At 41.0% G+C, this 20,802-nt stretch overlaps 1 protein-coding gene across 3 annotated transcripts in view; it reads right to left on the bottom strand.

The window, feature by feature from the left end:
• Positions 1 to 20,802, bottom strand: part of LOC109030054 (uncharacterized) — a 78,641-nt gene that overhangs the window by 3,041 nt on the left and 54,798 nt on the right. The window contains exons 10-11 of one of the 3 annotated variants that reach the window (XR_011900295.1): positions 14,967 to 15,069; positions 473 to 762 (exon numbers count right to left, since the gene is read on the bottom strand). The gene's annotated coding sequence lies outside the window, so the exon portion shown is untranslated. Of the gene's footprint in view, positions 1 to 472; positions 15,070 to 20,802 lie in introns of those variants that run through there. The other 2 variants (XR_011900296.1, XM_072302840.1) reach the window with 2 other exon arrangements.

Genomic DNA, 20,802 nt, shown 5'->3' with positions numbered 1-20,802 from the left:
CCACTAGCATTGCAATGATGCTAAGATTGTGCAACTTCATCTTTTGCAATAAAATTGCGGAAATCGTGAAAAACTATGAAATTTAGATGGTAATTTTTGTCTTAAATTTACAGTTTTTAGCGAGTAAAATAGAAACTATTAATGGATAATCGGATTTTTCCTCCAAGACAAAAGAAGTTGCACAATCTTAGCAACATTGCAATGCTAGTGGTTCCTTTTTGCAAAATGCAATCCAATTGTGTACATAATGACCTTACTCCACTGGAATCATCAAGACAAGAAATATTCTGGTCTCCTTTGAAAATTTTGGCGCATCTGGAGACCTCTAATCAATGTTGTTTATCTGTAGCCATTTCTGCTCTTTTAATATTTTCCTCACCTAAATCCAACACTCTAGTACATTTGTCACACTTTTCTTTTTTGGGTACATGAAATCCTAAATTAAATTGACTAAAAACGTTGCGGCAAACCCTACTCCTGACCTGAAATAGGTGTACTATTATTTTTGATACAATTTGATTTATACAACCGATACAAATTGGTAATGTTTCCAATATCTGATGGCAGACAAGAGCTTTTTTACGTTTTTTCTACGATAATGAGATGTCACTGCTGGAATACTGTCAATGAATTGTTGGTCATACCTAATCCGATCAGTTTCAGCTTTGTTGGGAGGTGTATGTTTACCTATGGCATCGGTTTTGGCGTGATTGCTAGTGGAACTTGTGTTCGGAGCATGGCGGAGGGCCATTGGGCTGACATCTAAGGTGGCACATAAAAATTTAAGACAAACCATTTGTTCAATGCCATTAATGTTTAATTCATATTCTGTAGTAAAGAAGCAGCTTGACTCACCACCCTTCTTTCTATGCCTTTTCACAGGGACCTGCTTTATACAACTCAACAGCCAATTCTTCTTTGAGTTATAGTATTGAACAAAAATTGGTTTCCTATCTTTTTCAAGAATGCTTTTACAATTTTAATAACAGGAAGTATCGTCACAGCATGGATTTGGCTTCATTGATTTATGAACCCTGCATCTGCGGCCATTTCTTTCATTTGTCTTTTATTAATATGCTTTTTTTTTTCAATTAAGGAGAGTCAATTGGAACAGAATTTTGGGACTATAGAGGAGAAGTTTGTAAAATAGAAGAACTACGTTTGGTAGGCTCAACAACAGGGTCTTGAAAAATTGAGTCTTGTAGAGTCAGACTAGAAGAAGTATGTTTGGTAAGATCAACAACTGGATCTTTAAGAATTGCGTCTTGTTGAGGCAGAGCAGAAAAACTAGTTTTGTTAAGTTCAACAACTGGATCTTGGGTCATTCCATGTCAATTCGAACGGACTTGTAACCACCAGACTCGGATTTCCATGATTTTTTTTTTTTACTTAATCTATCAGTCTAAATAAGAAAAAACCCAAATTTTCAGCTTCATATCTTCAATATTTCTTGAGAAAAATACTTTTGAAGTTTTATGGCCTTCTCTAAAAATGCTCTTTCCAAACTCAGAAAACGGGAATGACTCGTGTTTGAAAAAGCCTCATGAGTTTTGGAGTTTTAAAAATTTTAAGCTGAAATTTGGCACACTAGTTCGTGTTAGTATGTATTTTAAGGGAAAAATTCCCCATTGAACCCAACTTACTCAGGAGAGCCAACTGAGCCGAAGATACGCCGTTTTAGCCCTGATTTTTAACGCTGAAAACTAGTTTTCTTAAAATGGGCGTAGCAACCGAGGCCAACGAGATATTGCCAACTTTTTTTTCTTGTAAATCAACTTCAGAGTATGCTCTAACTGATTAAAAAATGAAAATCGTGGGTATGCAGCTCCTTCATTGGTTAATCACACTTTTTAGCAAAAAACGCTCCAAAAAATTGAGTCTGGGGGCATATGTTCAAAAAAACCTTCCTGTGGACCGGTAAGTGAAACAAGTGTGAAAACTGTCTTAATCTCTTCGTTTTGATGTGTAGTAAAAGAATTTCGATATTGTCAAGCTCAATTTTGCGTGTAACACCCCGAATCAGTGTTCCCAGATCTCCGGCATTTTCGAAAAATCTCCGGCATCTCCGGCTTTTTTGGAAAATCTCCGGCAAAATTTTTTTTTCAGATTCTCCCGCATTCTGTCATGAATATCTGGCATTTTCAAGAAGTTTCTGGCATCTGGTTATAAAATTCCGGCTTTTTTTCAAGCTAGAAATTTATCTGGCAACACTGCTGCTAATTGCCATGACTAAGTGATGACTAATTAGTACTTGGCCTTGGAGTGCGAATCACTGAATCCAGCGGTCTGCGAGTCTTATGGTTGTCTTGTTTACCGGTTTGCTTGTTTATGCGTCCGCCAGCTAGTCAAATACCCTTGTGCTATTGAATTATTTTGAATTTTTAACCTCATTAAGTTGTTTAAGTTGTTTCTTGTTCATTTAAGTGGTTAAGTTGTCAGTTAAGTAGTAAAGTTTCTAATTAGTCAAGTTGTACTTTTCAATGTTTTGTCATGGAAGAAGAAGCCTTTTCCCACCTTATTTTCTATGTCGATGAGGGTGAGTAAATGCTTTTCCTCTATAATACCTGGAACATTATGCTTACGCAGCACAGGGTTCATTTTACTGCTGTAATTCAAAGCCCTGACAAGGCCACATGCATTTCTGCTGCCATGTTTCAAAATTTCCTCCAACCCTTCAATTTTATGAAAGAATGGCAGCACCCCAAAATATATGCTGACAGTACGTGAGCTCTGAACACTGAGTGTTGAGTAAGTAAATATAATATTTGGACGTATTTCTGACAAACGGAACCATGTGCATTATGACATGAGCCCTATTATGCATACATTCTTATGGGTCTCAGGGCTCATCTCTGATAACATAACCAAAAAGTTGACCGATCATCTTATTGCTTCTAAAAACAAGTATAGTGAAGCCATCAAGTTCAGGGATGTTGTGCAAAAATCTGACGAATCAATTTCAGAATATGTTACTTGTCTGAAGTCTGCTTGCCGCTACTGCGGGTTTGGAACCTTTCTTGACTACTCTTTGACTGTCCAATTTATTCATGGCATTATCCGTGATGATATTAGAGATGAAATTGTCAGTATTAAGCCAGAAAATTTTAATAAAGCTCTGTACACTGCACTTGACATGGAGGCCACCCGTAAAGCGTCCACCATCCTAAAAGTCGCTGATTCCAAAATTCACAAATTTTACCATGAAGGCAGACCAAAAACTCGGAAACAACCCTACTTCAGACATTCTTCTCGCTCAAATAGTAATTCAAGCCGCAGTCGTTCCAGCTCTCCGAACTCAAGACCTTTCAAGCGTTATCAGAGCCCCCATCCTCCTTATCGTAAATCTAGCGCTCAGTCTCCAAATGCATCTTGCCAATCTTGCGGCGGATCGCATGTAAGACTCTCTTGCAAGCTCCGGAACTCCATCTGTAATTACTGCAATATCAAAGGCCACATTTCCTCAGTTTGCCGAAAAGCCAAGTTTGCTGCCAACAACTCTCACCAATCTCAATCTCGTATCAACTCTCTCAACGATGAAAACCCTCATGACCAAAGTTTAGAATAACCGGACTGTACTGAATTTTTACAGGTAAATTCCTTCATGGATAATATCGACTTAGAGAGGAAAAACCAGTATCATATCCCAACCTTTTTAATGAACATCTCAACCTGTTACGAGGAAAAGTCTCAGCCCCCTCGAACACCTTCCTACTTGAAGAAAATGTGTATGTTAAACCAATCAATCTCAAAGTTTCTGTTAAAAATCAACCCCTGACAATGGAACTTGACACAGGTGCTTCTGTTTCTGTTGTCGATATTGACACTAAAAATTGATTCTTTCCAAATGGATCACTATCCGTCTAAACGTAAATTCTCAAGTTTTACGACAAACAGATTTGGCATGCTAGGCTACTTAAAAGTTAGAGTCAAATTCAAAAACCAATCACAAATGCTTGACCTGTATGTCGTTGACTTTCCAAGTGATAACCTCTTCGGTAGGGACCGAGAAGGAAATTCAGTAGTGGGTTCACCTCCGAACATAATCTACCGTTCAATATCAGTGACCACGCTTCACAGTTGGACGTATTTCTACCAAACAGACCTATGTGCAAGTGAGAAATGTGGGGTGTGCTCGTTAGTTCTCTTTGCGTAAGAGTGAATGGGAGTAATTGTGCGCCAGTGACGTCAGCGGCAATGATAGTGCGCACTCTAACGACGGGGAGATCGTCGTCGGGGCGCTTTAACTCGTGAGCCCTGTGCACAAGGCTCTCTTGCCATACCCGCGGCTCATGAGTTCCGCATCCAGTTGCACATAGGTCTGTTTGATAGAATGCAACATCCCGCTTTTCCAATTCTTCAAAAGGAACCACACCCACATTTACATTGCTTCTTATGCAGCTTTCTAGAGCACACCCCACATTTCTCACCTCCACATAGGTCTGTTTGGTAGAAATACGTCCAGTTATTCCCGATAATGTTCCCCGACTCGGAAATAGCAGCAAAATTTCAATGCAGGAGAACAAAAACCACCGCAATTGTACGGAATGTGATAGGTGCTGCCAGTCGGGAAGAACTCAATGAAATGTTAAGAGTTAAAAAATTTGCCCTCATTATTGACAAATCAACGGACCAAGGCTCGACGAAGAACCTATCCCTGTCAGTCCGATATTTTGATCCCAAAAGACGGGATGCGAGGGATAGGTACTTCGATATGAAGGAAATGGTTAAGGGCGATGCCATAAATTTAAACAATGCTATTAAAAAATCTTTTGATGAGAATAACATCCCATATAAATCTAATATAGTAGGCTTTGCCGCAGATTGCACAAATGTAATGCATGGCCGAAAAAATTCTGTCGAAGCACTGTTCTTAATCGATTGCCCTGATCTGTTCACTTTGTCTGTGTATTTGTCACTCCTTCACAATTTGTGCTGGTAGAGGCTGTGACCAGCTGCCGAAATACCTTGAAGACTTGCTCAGGGATACATATTCATATGTACGAGGAAGCGCACTACGCTACAGCCACTTACACTGGTGCCAAATAATGTGCGACTTCAAACAGCATAAAATGCTTGAGAGGGGCTTTCCTTGGAGGAATGTGTCCGTAGTTTTCTCGAGCAATATGATGCTCTATTAATGTTTTTTAGAAATGAATCAAAAGATTCTACTCTTTTGGCAGCCAGAAAAATTCTTGACTGGTTAACCGACCCCCAGACTAAAATATTCCTACAGTTTCTGTCCTTTGTACTTCCAGAAATACTGAAAATGAATTTATTGTTTCAAAGAGAACGGTGTCTGATTTTAGAGTTGTAGGATTTTAGAGTTGTAGGATAAGCTTCTAAGTTTATACAAAACTTTCTCGTCATTTTTTACTAAGCGCAATCTAATTGACCAAGCTGAGTCACTTGATCCAACAGTGCCCTCAAATTTTTTGCCTCTTGAGGAAGTGAACGTTGGTCCCCAAGCGCTAATGTCCTTATTAGAATCAAAGAACAAGGATATGAATCAACATATCAAAACTAGGTGCATAAACTTTTTTGTAGCTACAACAAAAGCAATGTTGGAAAAATTCAACTTCAAGGATCACCAGTTATGGAAAGACTTAGGTATCCTGCATCCTAAAAAAGTGCTGAATCGAGTTAGCTTAGCTCCGGTAATGAGGCATTACAAATTCCTCGGAGAAGACCTCATAAATAAAATCGATGTAGAATTTCGAGGTCTTGCATTTGAACCTACACCGAAAGATACTGACAAATGTGTCCGAATTTTATGGAAACGTTTTTGAAATTAATTTCTGCAATACCCTAAAGTACCCGAATTTGAGCTATTTTATCCAGAATCATGTATTTACACTCCCTCACTTCTCAGCGTGTGTGGAGAGAGATTTTTCCACTCAGAATTTGAACAAAACCAAGTTGAGAAATAGAATTGAAAATCCCACCATGAGAGGGATCATACATTCTAAAGCTTTCATTGATATGGATAATTGTTATGATTTTGAAATTTCTGATGTTTTGAAATTTTTCGACAAAAACATGTACGACGGTGTCTCTTAATAAGGTATCTATGACAAGAACTAGTCTTTGAATTGTTCTAGTCAAAATTATTAGGTATCTCATGCCTAAATAAAGAATTCCGAAGTTCTAATTTTTTTTTCTTGCATCCAACTTTACCTTCTGATCATTTAACAGCCCAATATCACTTACGTGTTGCTCACGTAATTACGTATATTCATTTGTCATCTTTCAAAGCTGTTGAGATTTTGTAACATTCAGACTGAAGCTTAGTCAATTTAAGTACAAGTTGGAATTATGGTTCCTGTCTAATTAAGGTAATTTTTAGTTTTTCCTATATTTGATCATTATTTCAAAAATGGAACTCGTTTGATAATGAATTTGACTGATTAGTGATTAGGCATCTCATGCCTAAATTAAGAATTCTGAAGTTCTAATTTTTTTTCTCCGTCCAAATGTAGCTTCTGATCATTTCATAGCCCAAGATCATTTGCCTGTGACCTATGTATATTCATTACTCAACAATTATTTTTTTGTCGTGTAAGAATTTTCTTTCTACTAAGCCATTGAGATTTGTAGCATTTAAGCTGAAGCTCAGTCAGTTTAAGTACAAATTGAAATTCTGATTCCTGTCTGATTAGAGTAGTTCATAGGCAATCTAATTTTTCCTATATTTGATCATTATTTCAAAAATGGAACTCGTGTGATAATGAATTTGACTGATTAGTGATTAGGTATCTCATGCCTAAATTAAGAATTCTGAAGTTCTAATTTTTTTTTCTCCGTCCAAATGTAGCTTCTGATCATTTCATAGCCTAATATCATTTACCTGTGACCTATGTATATTCGTTACTTAACAATTATTTTTTTGTCCTGCAAGAATTTTCTTTCTACTAAGCCATTGAGATTTTGTATCATTTAAGCTGAAGCTCAGTCAGTTTATTGAAAATCTGCAATGCAAGGTAGCTTTCTCTAAATGCACTTTGAGGCCAAAGTGGTGTGTTCTGAGTGGTTCCGCTGGGACACACAATATTTGTTTTTGCACCATACATCAGAATGTGAAACTGCTCCTTTCAGCATGCGAAATTGAAGAAACTTATCAGGAATTGATCGAATACCTTGTCTGTTCCACGGACAACAAAGACTGTATGTTACGCCATTGTACTGAGTGTCCAAATAACAGAAAACTGAAACAGTTTCTTAAGGACAAATTTGATGAGTATGATTCTGAGGATGAGATCTCATACAATATGTGGGTCTCAACTGACAGGACGCAACAAGCAACTTTCCACGTAACGCTTGAAGAGTACATTGAAAAGCTGCTAAGCAGTCTGGAGGAGTTGATCTCGCATTCCTTTATAGCCAAACAACAAGGCAAGTTTCTCCAGGACAAGAAGGCGAATCTAAAGGAGAATGAAGCTATTTTGGTCCTTGATTTTAGTCAGAACTATTCATACTGCATTCAAGACAAAGTTCAAGGTGCTTATTGGTCTCATGAAAGTTGCTCACTTCATCCTGCTGTTTTATACACCTTTAGTGAAAAAGAAGAACCAATTAAAAGCAGCATGTGTGTGATTTCTGATGATTTAAATCATGATGTTGCTTTTGTTTATGAAACCCAAAAAGTCATCGTTGAACACATCAAAGAATGCTTCCCGAAAGTCCAATACCTACTGTACCTCAGTGACGGTTGTGCTGGTCAGTACAAAAACTGCAAAAATTTTCTGAATTTATGTTTTCATCATGAAGACTTTGATATCGCAGCTACCTGGTCATTCTTTGCCACCAGTCACGAGCAGTCTTCTTGTGATGGAGTAGGTGGAACAACCAAGTGCCTATTGAGAAAGGCGAGCCTTCAGATAGACTGCGGAGAAAATATTGATACTGCTTTGAAGGTCTACAAATTTTGTAGTACTGAAATAGATAACATCAAATATTGGTTTGTGCCATCAGAGAAGATGTTGGAGAGACGTCAACAGTTAACAATGCGATTTTCTTTGGCCAAAAATATTCCAGGAACGAGGAGCTATCACCATTTTGAACCTTTGACGACAATGTCCATCGAAACAAGGAGAATAAGTTATGACCCTAATTACTACTGTATTTTTAATTTTTCTGAAGATCAAGAATCATCATCCGTGAAAATGAGTGGAATTTTCATCAACTCATACATTGCCTGTTCTTATGATGACCACTATTTCTTCGGTTTAATTTTGTCAAAACATAAAGAAGGGGATGTTTTGGTCAAATGTATGCATCCACGTGATCCCCTCATTCTATTGGCCTTCTGATAGAGATGATGTTCGTTTTGTGCCTCTCACAAATATCATGGTGTGTGTCAAACCGCCGATAACAAAGGGCTCTGGTAGAGTGTATTGCTTCTCTGAAAAAGAATCATCTTTTGTGCACAGAGAATTTTCTTTGCTCTATAACCAATCATGAGGACATGTATTTCAGCAGCATTCTAGTATTATCTGATTTCAAATTTTAGGTTCAATAAATTTTGGCACGATCTGATTAAATTGATGCACTTGGGGAAAATATTCTTAAATTAGTCTCCTAGAACCTGATTTCAAATTGTAAGTCTCATACGTTTTGACAAGATCTGATCAAATTATCTTATATGTATATCTGAATAGTTATCAAGGAATTTGATTAAATTCAGTTTACTTCAAGAATTTATTTGTAATGTATCCTCCTAAAATCTGATTCCAAATTTTATGTTATTCTGAAAGTTTTGGCAAGATCTGATCAAAGCATCCCATAAATACATTTTAAAGCCAAATTTGGCTGGCTAAGCTTTAAAGACATAATACATGATAGAAGTCAAGGTAGAGCCAAAAAAATTAAATCATACTATTGTAATAAATTCTAACTACATAAAAAAGAAAATAAATTTTAACTTACTTTTGTTATGGAAGTTGTAATTTCTTTTCTTCTTCATAAAGTTTGTATTACAATATTATAATTTAATTTTTTTGGCTTTTACCTCCATTTGTATCATTTATTATGGCATCCCATAAATCTGTATCAATTATCAATGATCTAATTTAATTTGATAACACCATAGGCACTTCTTTGTAATCCAGCATCCTAAAACTTGATTTCAAACATGTTCTGTACCTAAGTCTTGGCAAAATCTAATCGTATCATCTTATTAATCTACAGAATTATGAATAAATCTCGTTAAAACTGATGCTCTTGGGGAAACGATTTGTAACTAGAAATGATCCATTGCCATTGACATCAAACGCACGTCCCAGAGCAGAGATGGACAACCCTGTTGCCAGCCTTTCAACTAGAAGAAGCCCCCCTCCATCATCAGCATCCAGTCAAGGTGAAACCAGGAACATTTCACCACAGACCTATTCCAGTCAGTGTTCAATCTCTAACATCGAAAGGAATGAACATTTGGGAAATGCACCAAAGAACGTACGGAATCTTCATCTGGACCTTTTCGCGGACAATCACGGACGGGGAATAGGAAGCTTAGTTAAGGACAGTCTAAATGTCAGCATCACCGAAGCAATCAAACCCGGCATGACCTTCAATCAGGTTATTATTGATATAGAGAAAAGTAAGTCCAATAATGTTGTAATCTGGGCAGGAGCGAATGACATTTTCAGAAACAGGGCAATGTACTTTGTGAGATCGCTCTTAGAACTCCTAGCAAGCTCAGAAAAGATAGTGTACCTAGTGAATATTCCAAGGAGATTTGACTTGGCGAGTGATCACTGGGTCAACTCTCTAATTTTTGACACTAACAAAACTCTATATGAATTAGGTAAAATCCACAAAAACTTAGTCGTGGTAAGGGCTGACGATATCAAATACAAATACTATAGTACAGATCTATTGCATCTTAATCAAATTGGCAAACAAATAGTAGCTAGACGGTTAATTAAAAGAATAAGTATGTCAAACCAATTGGAAGGTGTCTCCATTAATTTAAACTAGATCCTACTGACGTAACTGCTCAACTAGTAGTTGATAATAGGGAAACTCAAAATGTAAAACTCTCAGTACCCGATAATGTTGACGGGTGCAACAACACAATGATTCTACTGAATGTGCAAAGTCCTTTCAGCGTATATCAAGAGCTACAAGTATTGTTACATAATGTTAAGCCGGTGTATTTCTGTATAATGGAGCACTGGCTCCCCAAAAATTGCAAAATTTTCTTTGAGAATTACAGTATGCTAACATCCTATTACAGAGAGCCAGCCTCAAATGGGGGAACCTATGGCGGTGTTGACATTTTTGTAAGAAGTGATATAGCTGAATTTTGTGAGGTAGTTAAAATTGATAATTTCTGCCAAGACAGAATCTTCGAAGCTGTTGCCATAAAAAATATAGTGGAAAAAATTACCATTCTAACTGTCTACAGATCAGATGGCAATGTACTGAATTTCACCGACAAACTAGACGAAATAATCGCAGGAATGTCAGGGAAAATTATTGTAGCTGGCGACTTTAATATTGACTTTTTAACAAATGAATGTAACAATCTAGAATCCTGTCTGTCATCACACAACCTGTGAGGCATGTGCATGTACCCACTAGACAAAAAGCTTGTCTAGACAATGTATTAAGTAACGTGGAGTGTATTGAGACTAAGGTAGAAGATGAGGGTAAATACTCCGATCATAGCATGATTATCTTTAAGTTCAGATCAACGGACGGCAACATGGCCTCCGGAGTCCCTCCAATCAAGAGATCATTTAGTAGAAACAACACCTTAAAATTTCAATCTCTAGTAAAATCAGTGAGCTGGGCAAAAGTCTTCACCCAGCTCTCAGCAGGCAATGCCTTTAAGATCTTTCACGAAAAATTTTGCAGTTTGTTTTATCAAGCTTTCCCACTAATAAATAGAAAAGCAGTGAAGCATAGACAAAATGAATGGTATAATGAAGAAATTGATCTAGCTAGAACAGTGAAGCATGAGTTGTACATCCAAAGTAAAAATAACTTAGTCAAGAAAAGTGTGTACCTCGACTATTTGCGGGAGTACAAAGCATTGATAGACAGGGCAAAAAGGGAGCACTTTGTCAAAGTGATTCACAATGCTTCGAATAAAGGAAAGGCATCGTAGAGATTAGTCAACGAAAATTTAGGAAAGGGGAAGCAAGTGAATACTATAAAAAGTATTGTTGACAAGGGAGTAGAAATAACTGAGGCGACCGGGATTGCAAAAGTGTTTAACAGTCATTTTGTCTCGGCCCCTGTTAATTTATTTAAGTCTCTGTATAACTCCAGCGCCGCTATATCATCTCATGTCGATTCCGGAAAGTTACAGAGTAGACATACTTTCAAGTCTACCAATGAGAACGAAGTAGTGAAGGCAGTCAACGATCTGTCTAGCTCAGGTTCCTCTGGGTTTGACGATATTAGCATTATGACGATCAAGTCAGTGAGTAAGTGCGTAGTACCTGTGCTTGTCTTTATCATGAACCTCATTCTTGCTACAGGGGAGTTCCCAGATATCCTCAAAATAGCAAAAGTCATTCCACTCCATAAGAAAGATGACAAGAAACATGTAAGCAACTATCGTCCGATCAGTGTACTCTCAAACTTCGGCAAAATCATAGAAAAAATAATCTATTGGAGACTCTGGGAATTTCTCACGCTGCATAATCTCATAAGTAGCTCTCACCATGGGTTTGTCAAAGGGAGATCCACCTGCACAGCTGTAAACAGCATTCTCCGTTACATTTACAGCAATCTCAAAAGAGGAAAATTAACGCTCTGTGTCTTCGTTGACTTGAGCAAAGCCTTCGACATAGTGAATCATGAGTTACTGCGTGCCTCCCTATACGAGTTAGGGGTAAGTGGGACAGCGCTAAATTTGTTGGCCTCCTATTTAGAAAATCGAAAACAGTATGTGCAGATGGATGCCCATGGGTCTAAAGTCAACTCAAAGCTTGAGTCGGTAGACATAGGTGTGCCGCAAGGTAGCTCTCTGGGGCCACTTTTGTTTCTGATCTATGTAAACGCACTCAAAGAGTATTTTAAAGACCTTGAATTTGTTAAAGTAGTTCAATACGCAGACGACACAAACATCCTTATCTCTGCGGAGAATACTTCGGAGCTTTATGCGAGACTGCAAATCGTAGAGGATCGGCTAAAGAGCTTCGTGGCTAGCAAGAGACTGTGCATCAACACGGATAAAACCCAACTGATGTTGTTCAGTAAAAACTTAGCGGTTGACAGTCATGCTCTATCAGAGATGGGCGTAAAGCTTGTCGACTCTGCGAAATTTCTAGGGATTTTCTTAGACAACAAGCTATCATGGTCTGCCCATACTGAAGCACTATGCAAAAAATTAGCAACCACATCTTTTCAACTTAAAGTTCTTAGAAGTCTAGTTGGCCAGAAAGTTCTTAAAGATGTATACTATGCACATGCATATTCTCATATTTCATCCTGTATATCCGAATGGGGAAGTTCTAACAAACTGAATGACATTTTCATCTGGCAGAAAAAGATCATCAGAAGAATCTCTGGTCTAGGCAGAAACGAGTCGTGCCGATCCAAGTTCAAAGAAATGAATCTACTAACGGTCCTAAGCATCTATATCTATCATGTGCTTAAATATGTTTTCCAAAACTTTGACGAATTCAAAACTTTCAACAATGTGCATTCTCATAACACTCGGAAGAAGTACAACATAAAACTTGAAAACGCAGTAGATCCCCTACTCAGAGAAGGGAGCAGAATGTATAATAAACTTCCCAAGCACATCAGGGAAGGAGATGGGAACAAATTATTGAAACTAAAAGTGTATTTAATTAATAATGAATTCTACTCTGTAGACGATTTCTTCCATCACAATGTAACAAATTAATGCATAGTGATTTAGATGTAATATTGTTAATGTAAGATTTAAGTATCAAATTTATGTTAATGTGACGTGTACGATAACTGCCTGTGTCTATGTACAAAAAGTTGCAAAATAAAAATAAATAAAAATAACTTAGCCTCCTAAAATCTGTCATTAGTTTATACTAGCAGCTAGCTACACTTTCTATCTTAAACTTGGGGATTCTGCAAAATTAATGTAGGTAACTTAAATCAACTTAGCATACCTATTTTAATTTTTAACAAAAGTCTTTAACACTCGATTCTGCTAGACTTATTTAACATTTTTGAAACTGAAACTTAGCTGAAGCCATTTTATAGTTATAACCCAGAACTTTTCATCATCATAAACTGGAAAATCATAATTGTAACTCTTGCTTTGTTTGAAAAATATATTCTCAGAACAGTAGATACAAAGCTAAATTTCAAAGTTTAAAAAAATGATCAATACATGGTTTACTGAGCCTTGAAGGCCAAAATTTTAAGACATCTTTGAAATTGTCTTGATTTTAAAACTCCTTAAGTGCTTTTTCTTATTCTTATTTTATTCTCACCACTCGTAGAGCTTTTTAGAAGATTTTCCGAGTCATGGAGATCTTTTGGTATGGTTGTTATTTGGAGAACTGGTCGTTGAAATTTTGCTATAACTTTCATGCTTTTCCTTTCTTAATGTATTTATTTTGTAAGTAATTTTTTGGATTATGAAATGGTTGTAATTAAATTTTTAGGAACAAAGCATAGATTGACGGCCAATGTCATGTCTAAATATGTTGCCAGAAGGTTCAGTTTTTTGATAAAAAGCAAAATAATAAAAATTGTTCAGTGCCTATCTGTGTTTATTTTGATTTTCCTCCCGCAAAAACCATTCAGATATTGTTAATTTTTTATTTAGATAGGTATTGGCTTTCACCAAGGGCTCCAACACAAATGTGAATTATTTCATGCATTAATATGCATCTAGGTAACCGTCTAGCGATCTCAGTTAGTAAGCGGCCGTCATGTTGGCCATCATTTTGGTCATTAGAGAACTTCGATGAGCCTATTAAGTTATTTGGACCTCATATTTGGAATCTACGACCCAAAAAACCTTAAGTTGGATACGCAACTTGGCACCAGAATGCACCTACTGTGGTTTAGACCCTACCGCAAGAATTTTGGCGACCATCTTGAATTTGGGGCATCCCTTTGGATCGGAAAGGATTTTAAACCTCAAATTCGGAATCTACGACAAAAGTTACATAGGCATAGACCCCAAAAACGACATCAAAGGCAAATTCCAAAATTTTCAACCCCCGAACCCCTGTTTTGGCTGCCATCTTGAATTGGGGGTGTTACACGCAAAATTGAGCTTGACAACATCGAAATTCTTTTACTACACATCAAAACGAAGAGATTAAGACAGTTTTCACACTTGTTTCACATACCGTTCCACGGGAAGGTTTTTTTGAACATGTGCCCCCAGACTCAATTTTTTTGGAGCGTTTTTTGCTAAAAAGTGTGATTAACCAATGAAGGAGCTGCATACCCACGATTTTCATTTTTTAATCAGTTAGAGCATACTCTGAAGTTGATTTACAAAAAAAAAAGTTGGCAATATCTTGTTGGCTTCGGTTGCTACGCCCATTTTAAGAAAACTAGTTTTCAGCGTTAAAAATCAGAGCTAAAACGGCGTATCTTCGGCTCAGTTGGCTCTCCTAAGTTGGGTTCAATGGGGAATTTTTCCCTTATAATACATACTAACACGAACTAGTGTGCCTTTCAGCTTAAAATTTTTAAAACTCCAAAACTTATGAGGCTTTTTCAAACACGAGTCATTCCAGTTTTCTGAGTTTGGAGAGAGCATTTTTAGAGAAGGCCATGAAACTTCAAAAAAATTTTCTCAAGAAATATTGAAGATATGAAGCTGAAAATTTGGGTTTTTTCTTATTTTGACTGATAGATTAAGTAAAAAAAAAAATCATGGAAATCTGAGTCGGGTGGTTACAAGTCCGTTTGAATTGACATGGAATGACCCTCTTGAAAAGGTGGATCTTGCGGAAAATTTTGAAGCGAAGAAGAATCAGAGGTATATACAAGAACATAGGTGTAATTACCATCAGGTACATGATCCATGACGTTGAAGTCAAAGCTGTTAGGCACCTTACTAGCCAACAATGCCTCTCAATTTATTTGGGAATTCAAATTTTCTTCGCTCATCTGGAACATGCAGAAATAGAAATAATTAGAATTGCTGAGAAACTTTTGAATTGAAACTGAATAAAAGTTGAATTCTGAAATGTACTGCTTTAATTGTAGAATCAATCAAATCATAAGGGCCCATTACATTGATTTTTTCCAGTGGGTACTGATACAGGGACAAGATGCACTGACCGATCGTTCAAAACTAAAGGGAGTACGTGGTAGATGGCTACAAGCCTCGATCAATAGGATGCATTGAGAGCTCTGTGGGGTAAAAATTTCTGAAACAGTATAACCGCACCATTTTGGATCTTTTGGTGTACCTTCCCTTTTTGCTGGCCCTTGCAGAGCGTCCTACAGTTAGATAAAAAAAGTACTTTCCTATTATAATTTCGTAAAACTAGGCTAAAGATTAGATAAAAAAAATTGTAATGGAAAATTTCTACTTTAACCCAGCAATACTTTCTTTCTAAGTAAACATGTACACTTCAAAATCCTGACTCTATGTTTGCTTTGAGGGCTGTAATTGAATCAGTGAGGATGAAAAAATGCCGTCTTAGAAAAATGTCAATGTTCACGGGACTCATTAAACTGCACAGAGGCGCATCCATGCGCATTTACAGTGCGTCCGTTGCAATGTAGCGTTTTAGGTGTCTTTTCATACACCTTTTTTGGCACTAAAAAGCTTTTTTACACCGACCATTTCACATACTGTGAGGTTTTTTTGCACCTCCTGAACATTTTAATTTTTCCCAGTTCTTCATTCTCACTGCTTTAATTAGAAGTGTTCTATCCATTCTTTTTGGACAGGACAGATTGCAAGTTCCTGCATTGACTCTTTGTTGGATGGACTGGGTGGTGGTAGAAGTCGAAAATAGGAAGTGTTTGCACTCTCAGTCAGTTTCTGATGTAATCAAACACACTGTGGCTCGGCTTTTTAAGACTCAATAAATAATTGCCTTATTCAAAACTGCAAACTAAGTGTAAATGATGAAAAAATTAAGGTTTTAGCTTGCCATGAGAAAGGAGAATCATTCCTATCCTTTGAAATACCTCAACTACTAGGAATGAAATCACCCTATACTACATATTTTGACTCTACCTGTAAACGGTCGCGGGGGAACGCGATGCTGCTTTGATGGAAAAACCACCCAAGTCCCGCCTGGCTATTTGCTGTCTCTCTCGCACTTATAGGCTTCCTACCTGGGCGATTTTCTGTCTCTCTCGCACACAATCGCGTCGTGCAAGGCGATTTTTCATCTCTCTCGCACTTATACGCTTGCTCCCTGGGCGATTTTCTGTCTCTCTCGCACTGGGTACCCTTGAACAGGGCAACCGAGGGTGCAACCACTCTCGGAGGGTCGCGGGGGAACGCGATGCTGCTTTGACGGAAAAACCACCCAAGTCCCGCCTGGCTATTTGCTGTCTCTCTCGCACTTATACGCTTCCTACCTGGGCGATTTTCTGTCTCTCTCGCACACTTTAGCGAGCCGCCTGGCTATTTTCTGTCTCTCTTGCACACAATCGCGTCGTGCAAGGCGATTTTCTATCTCTCTCGCACTTATACGCTTGCTACCAGGGCGATTTTCTGTCTCTCTCGCACTGGGTACCCTTGAACGGGGCAACCGAGGGTGCAACCACTCTCGGAGGGTCGCGGGGGAACGCGATGCTGCTTGGACGGAAAAACCACCCAAGTCCCGCCTGGCTATATGCTGTCTCTCTCGCACTTATACGCTTATTGCCTGGGCGATTGTCTGTCCCTCTCGCACACTTTAGCAAGCCGCCTGGGCGATTTTCTGTCGCCCAGGGAGCAAGCGTATAGGTGCCAGAGAGAAAGAAAATCGCCTTGCACGACGCGACTGTGTGCGAGAGAGACAGAAAATAGCCAGAATGCTCACTGAAGTGTGCGAGAGAGACAGATAATCGCCCAGGTAGGAAGCGTATAAGTGCGAGAGAGACAGCAGATAGCCAGGCGGGACTTGGGTGGTTTTTCCGTCAAAGCAGCATCGCGTTCCCCCGCGACCCTCCGAGAGTGGTTGCACCCTCGGTTGCCCCATATAAGGGAACCCAGTGCGAGAGAGACGGAAAATCGCCCAGGTAGCAAGCGTATAAGTGCGAGAGAGATAAAAAATTGCCTTGCAAGACGCGATTGTGTGCGAGAGAGACAGAAAATAGCCAGGCGGCTCGCTAAAGTGTGCGAGAGAGACAGAAAATCGCCCAGGTAGGAAGCGTATAAGTGCGAGAGAGACAGCAAATAACCAGGCGGGACTTCGGTGGTTTTTCCGTCAAAGCAGCATCGCGTTCCCCCGCGACCCTCCGAGAGTGGTTGCACCATCGGTTGCCCCGTTTAAGGGCACCCAGTGCGAGAGAGACAGAAAATCGCCCAGGTAGCAAGCGTATAAGCGCGAGAGAGATAAAAAATTGCCTTGCAAGACGCGATTGTGTGCGAGAGAGACAGAAAATAGCCAGGCAGCTCGCTAAAGTGTGCGAGACAGACAGAAAATCGCCCAGGTAGCAAGCGTATAAGTGCAAGAGAGATAAAAAATCGCCTTGCAAGACGCGATTGTGTGCGAGAGAGACAGAAAATAGCCAGGCGGCTCGCTAAAGTGTGCGAGAGAGACAGAAAATCGCCCAGGTAGGAAGCGTATAAGTGCGAGAGAGACAGCAAATAGCCAGGCGGCTCGCTAAAGTGTGCGAGAGAGACAGAAAATCGCCCAGGTAGGAAGCGTATAAGTGCGAGAGAGACAGCAAATAGCCAGGCGGGACTTGGGTGGTTTTTCCGTCAAGGCAGCATCGCGTTCCCCCGCGACCCTCCGAGAGTGGTTGCAAACTCGGTTGCCCCGTTCAAGGGCACCCGGTGCGAGAGAGACAGAAAATCGCCCAGGTAGCAAGCGTATAAGTGCGAGAGAGATAGAAAATCGCCTTGCACGAAGCGATTGTGTGCGAGAGAGACAGAAAATAGCAAGGCGGCTCGCTAAAGTGTGCGAGAGAGACAGAAAATCGCCCAGGGAGGAAGCCTGTAAGTGCGAGAGAGACAGCAAATAGCCAGGCGGGACTTGGGTGGTTTTTCCGTCAAAGCAGCATCGCGTTCCCCCGCGACCCTCCGAGAGTGGTTGCACCCTCGGTTGCCCCGTTTCCAGTGCGAGAGAGACAGAAAATCGCCCAGGTATTGAGCGTATAAGTGCGAGAGAGATAGAAAATCGCCGGGGTAGGAAGCCTACAAGTGCGAGAGAGACAGAAAATAGCCAGGCGGCTCGCTAAAGTGTGAGAGAGAGACAGAAAATCGCCGAGGTAGGAAGCGTATAAGTGCGAGAGAGACAGCAAATAGCCAGGCGGGACTTGGGTGGTTTTTCCGTCAAAGCAGCATCGCGTTCCCCCGCGACCCTCCGAGAGTGGTTGCACCCTCGGTTGCCCCGTTTCCAGTGCGAGAGAGACAGTAAATCGCCCAGGTAGCAAGCGTATAAGTGCGAGAGAGATAGAAAATCGCCCAGTTAGGAAGCCTACAAGTGCGAGAGAGACAGAAAATAGCCAGGCGGCTCGCTAAAGTGCGCGAGAGAGACAGAAAATCGCCCAGGTAGGACGCCTATAAGTGCGAGAGAGACAGCAAATAGCCAGCCGGGACTTGGGTGGTTTTTCCGTCAAAGCAGCATCGCGTTCCCCCGCGACCCTCCGAGAGTGGTTGCACCCTCGGTTGCCCCGTTTCCAGTGCGAGAGAGACAGAAAATCGCCCAGGTAGCAAGCGTATAAGTGCGAGAGAGATAGAAAATCGCCGGGGTAGGAAGCCTACAAGTGCGAGAGAGACAGAAATAGCCAGGCGGCTCGCTAAAGTGTGCGAGAGAGACAGAAAATCGCCCAGGGAGGAAGCCTGTAAGTGCGAGAGAGACAGCAAATAGCCAGCCGGGACTTGGGTGGTTTTTCCGTCAAAGCAGCATCGCGTTCCCCCGCGACCCTCCGAGAATGGTTCACCCTCGGTTGCCCCGTTTCCAGTGCGAGAGAGACAGAAATTCGCCCAGGTATTAAGCGTATAAGTGCGAGAGAGATAGAAAATCGCCGGGGTAGGAAGCCTACAAATGCGAGAGAGACAGAAAATAGCCAGGCGGCTCGCTAAAGTGCGAGAGAGAGACAGAAAATCGCCGAGGTAGGAAGCGTATAAGTGCGAGAGAGACAGAAAATAGCCAGCCGGGACTTGGGTGGTTTTTCCGTCAAAGCAGCATCGCGTTCCCCCGCGACCCTCCGAGAGTGGTTGCACCCTCGGTTGCCCCGTTTCCAGTGCGAGAGAGACAGAAAATCGCCCAGGTAGCAAGCGTATAAGTGCGAGAGAGATAGAAAATCGCCGGGGTAGGAAGCCTACAAGTGCGAGAGAGACAGAAAATAGCCAGGCGGCTCGAGAAGTGTGAGAGAGAGACAGAAAATCGCCGAGGTAGGAAGCGTATAAGTGCGAGAGAGACAGCAAATAGCCAGGCGGGACTTGGGTGGTCTTTCCGTCAAGGCAGCATCGCGTTCCCCCGCGACCCTCCGAGAGTGGTTGCACCCTCGGTTGCCCCGCTTCCAGTGCGAGAGAGACAGAAAATCGCCGAGGTAGCAAGCGTATAAGTGCGAGAGAGATAGAATATCGCCCAGGTAGGAAGCCTATAAGTGCGAGAGAGACAGAAAATAGCCAGGCGGCTCGCTAAAGTGTGCGAGAGAGACAGAAAATCGCCCAGGTAGGACGCCTATAAGTGCGAGAGAGACAGCAAATAGCCAGCTGGGACTTGGGTGGTTTTTCCGTCAAAGCAGCATCGCGTTCCCCCGCGACCCTCCGAGAGTGGTTGCACCCTCGGTTGCCCCGTTTCCAGTCCGAGAGAGACAGAAAATCGCCCAGGTATTAAGCGTATAAGTGCGAGAGAGATAGAAAATCGCCGGGGTAGGAAGCCTACAAGTGCGAGAGAGACAGAAAATAGCCAGGCGGCTCGAAAAGTGTGAGAGAGAGACAGAAAATCGCCGAGGTAGGAAGCGTATAAGTGTGAGAGAGACAGCAAATAGCCAGGCGGGACTTGGGTGGTTTTTCCGTCAAAGCAGCATCGCGTTCCCCCGCGACCCTCCAAGAGTGGTTGCACCCTCGGTTGGCCCGTTTCCAGTGCGAGAGAGACAGAAAATCGCCCAGGTAGCAAGCGTATAAGTGCGAGGGAGATAGAAAATCGCCGGGGTAGGAAGCCTACAAGTGCGAGATAGGCAGAAAATAGCCAGGCGGCTCGCTAAAGTGTGCGAGAGAGACAGAAAATCGCCGAGCAAGGAATCGTATAAGTGCGAGAGAGACAGCAAATAGCCAGGCGGGACTTCGGTAGTTTTTCCGTCAAAGCAGCATCGCGTTCCCCCGCGACCCTCCGAGAGTGGTTGCACCCTCGGTTGCCCCGTTTCCAGTGCGAGAGAGACAGAAAATCGCCCAGGTATTAAGCGTAAAAGTGCGAGAGCGATAGAAAATCACCAGGGTAGGAAGCCTACAAGTGCGAGACAGACAGAAAATAGCCAGGCGGGACTTGGGTGGTTTTTCCGTCAAAGCAGCATCGCGTTCCCCCGCGACCCTCCGAGAGTGGTTGCACCCTCGGTTGCCCCGTTTCCAGTGCGAGAGAGACAGAAAATCGCCGAGGTAGCAAGCGTATAAGTGCGAGAGAGATAGAAAATCGCCCAGTTAGGAAGCCTACAAGTGCGAGAGAGACAGAAAATAGCCAGGCGGCTCGCTATAGTGTGCGAGAGAGACAGAAAATCGCCCAG

Source organism: Bemisia tabaci, chromosome 7 (genome assembly GCF_918797505.1).
Source record: "Bemisia tabaci chromosome 7, PGI_BMITA_v3".
NCBI lineage: Eukaryota > Metazoa > Arthropoda > Insecta > Hemiptera > Aleyrodidae > Bemisia > Bemisia tabaci.
Note: the sequence above shows the minus strand (reverse complement) of the source record. Positions and strands in the feature narration are given on the sequence as shown.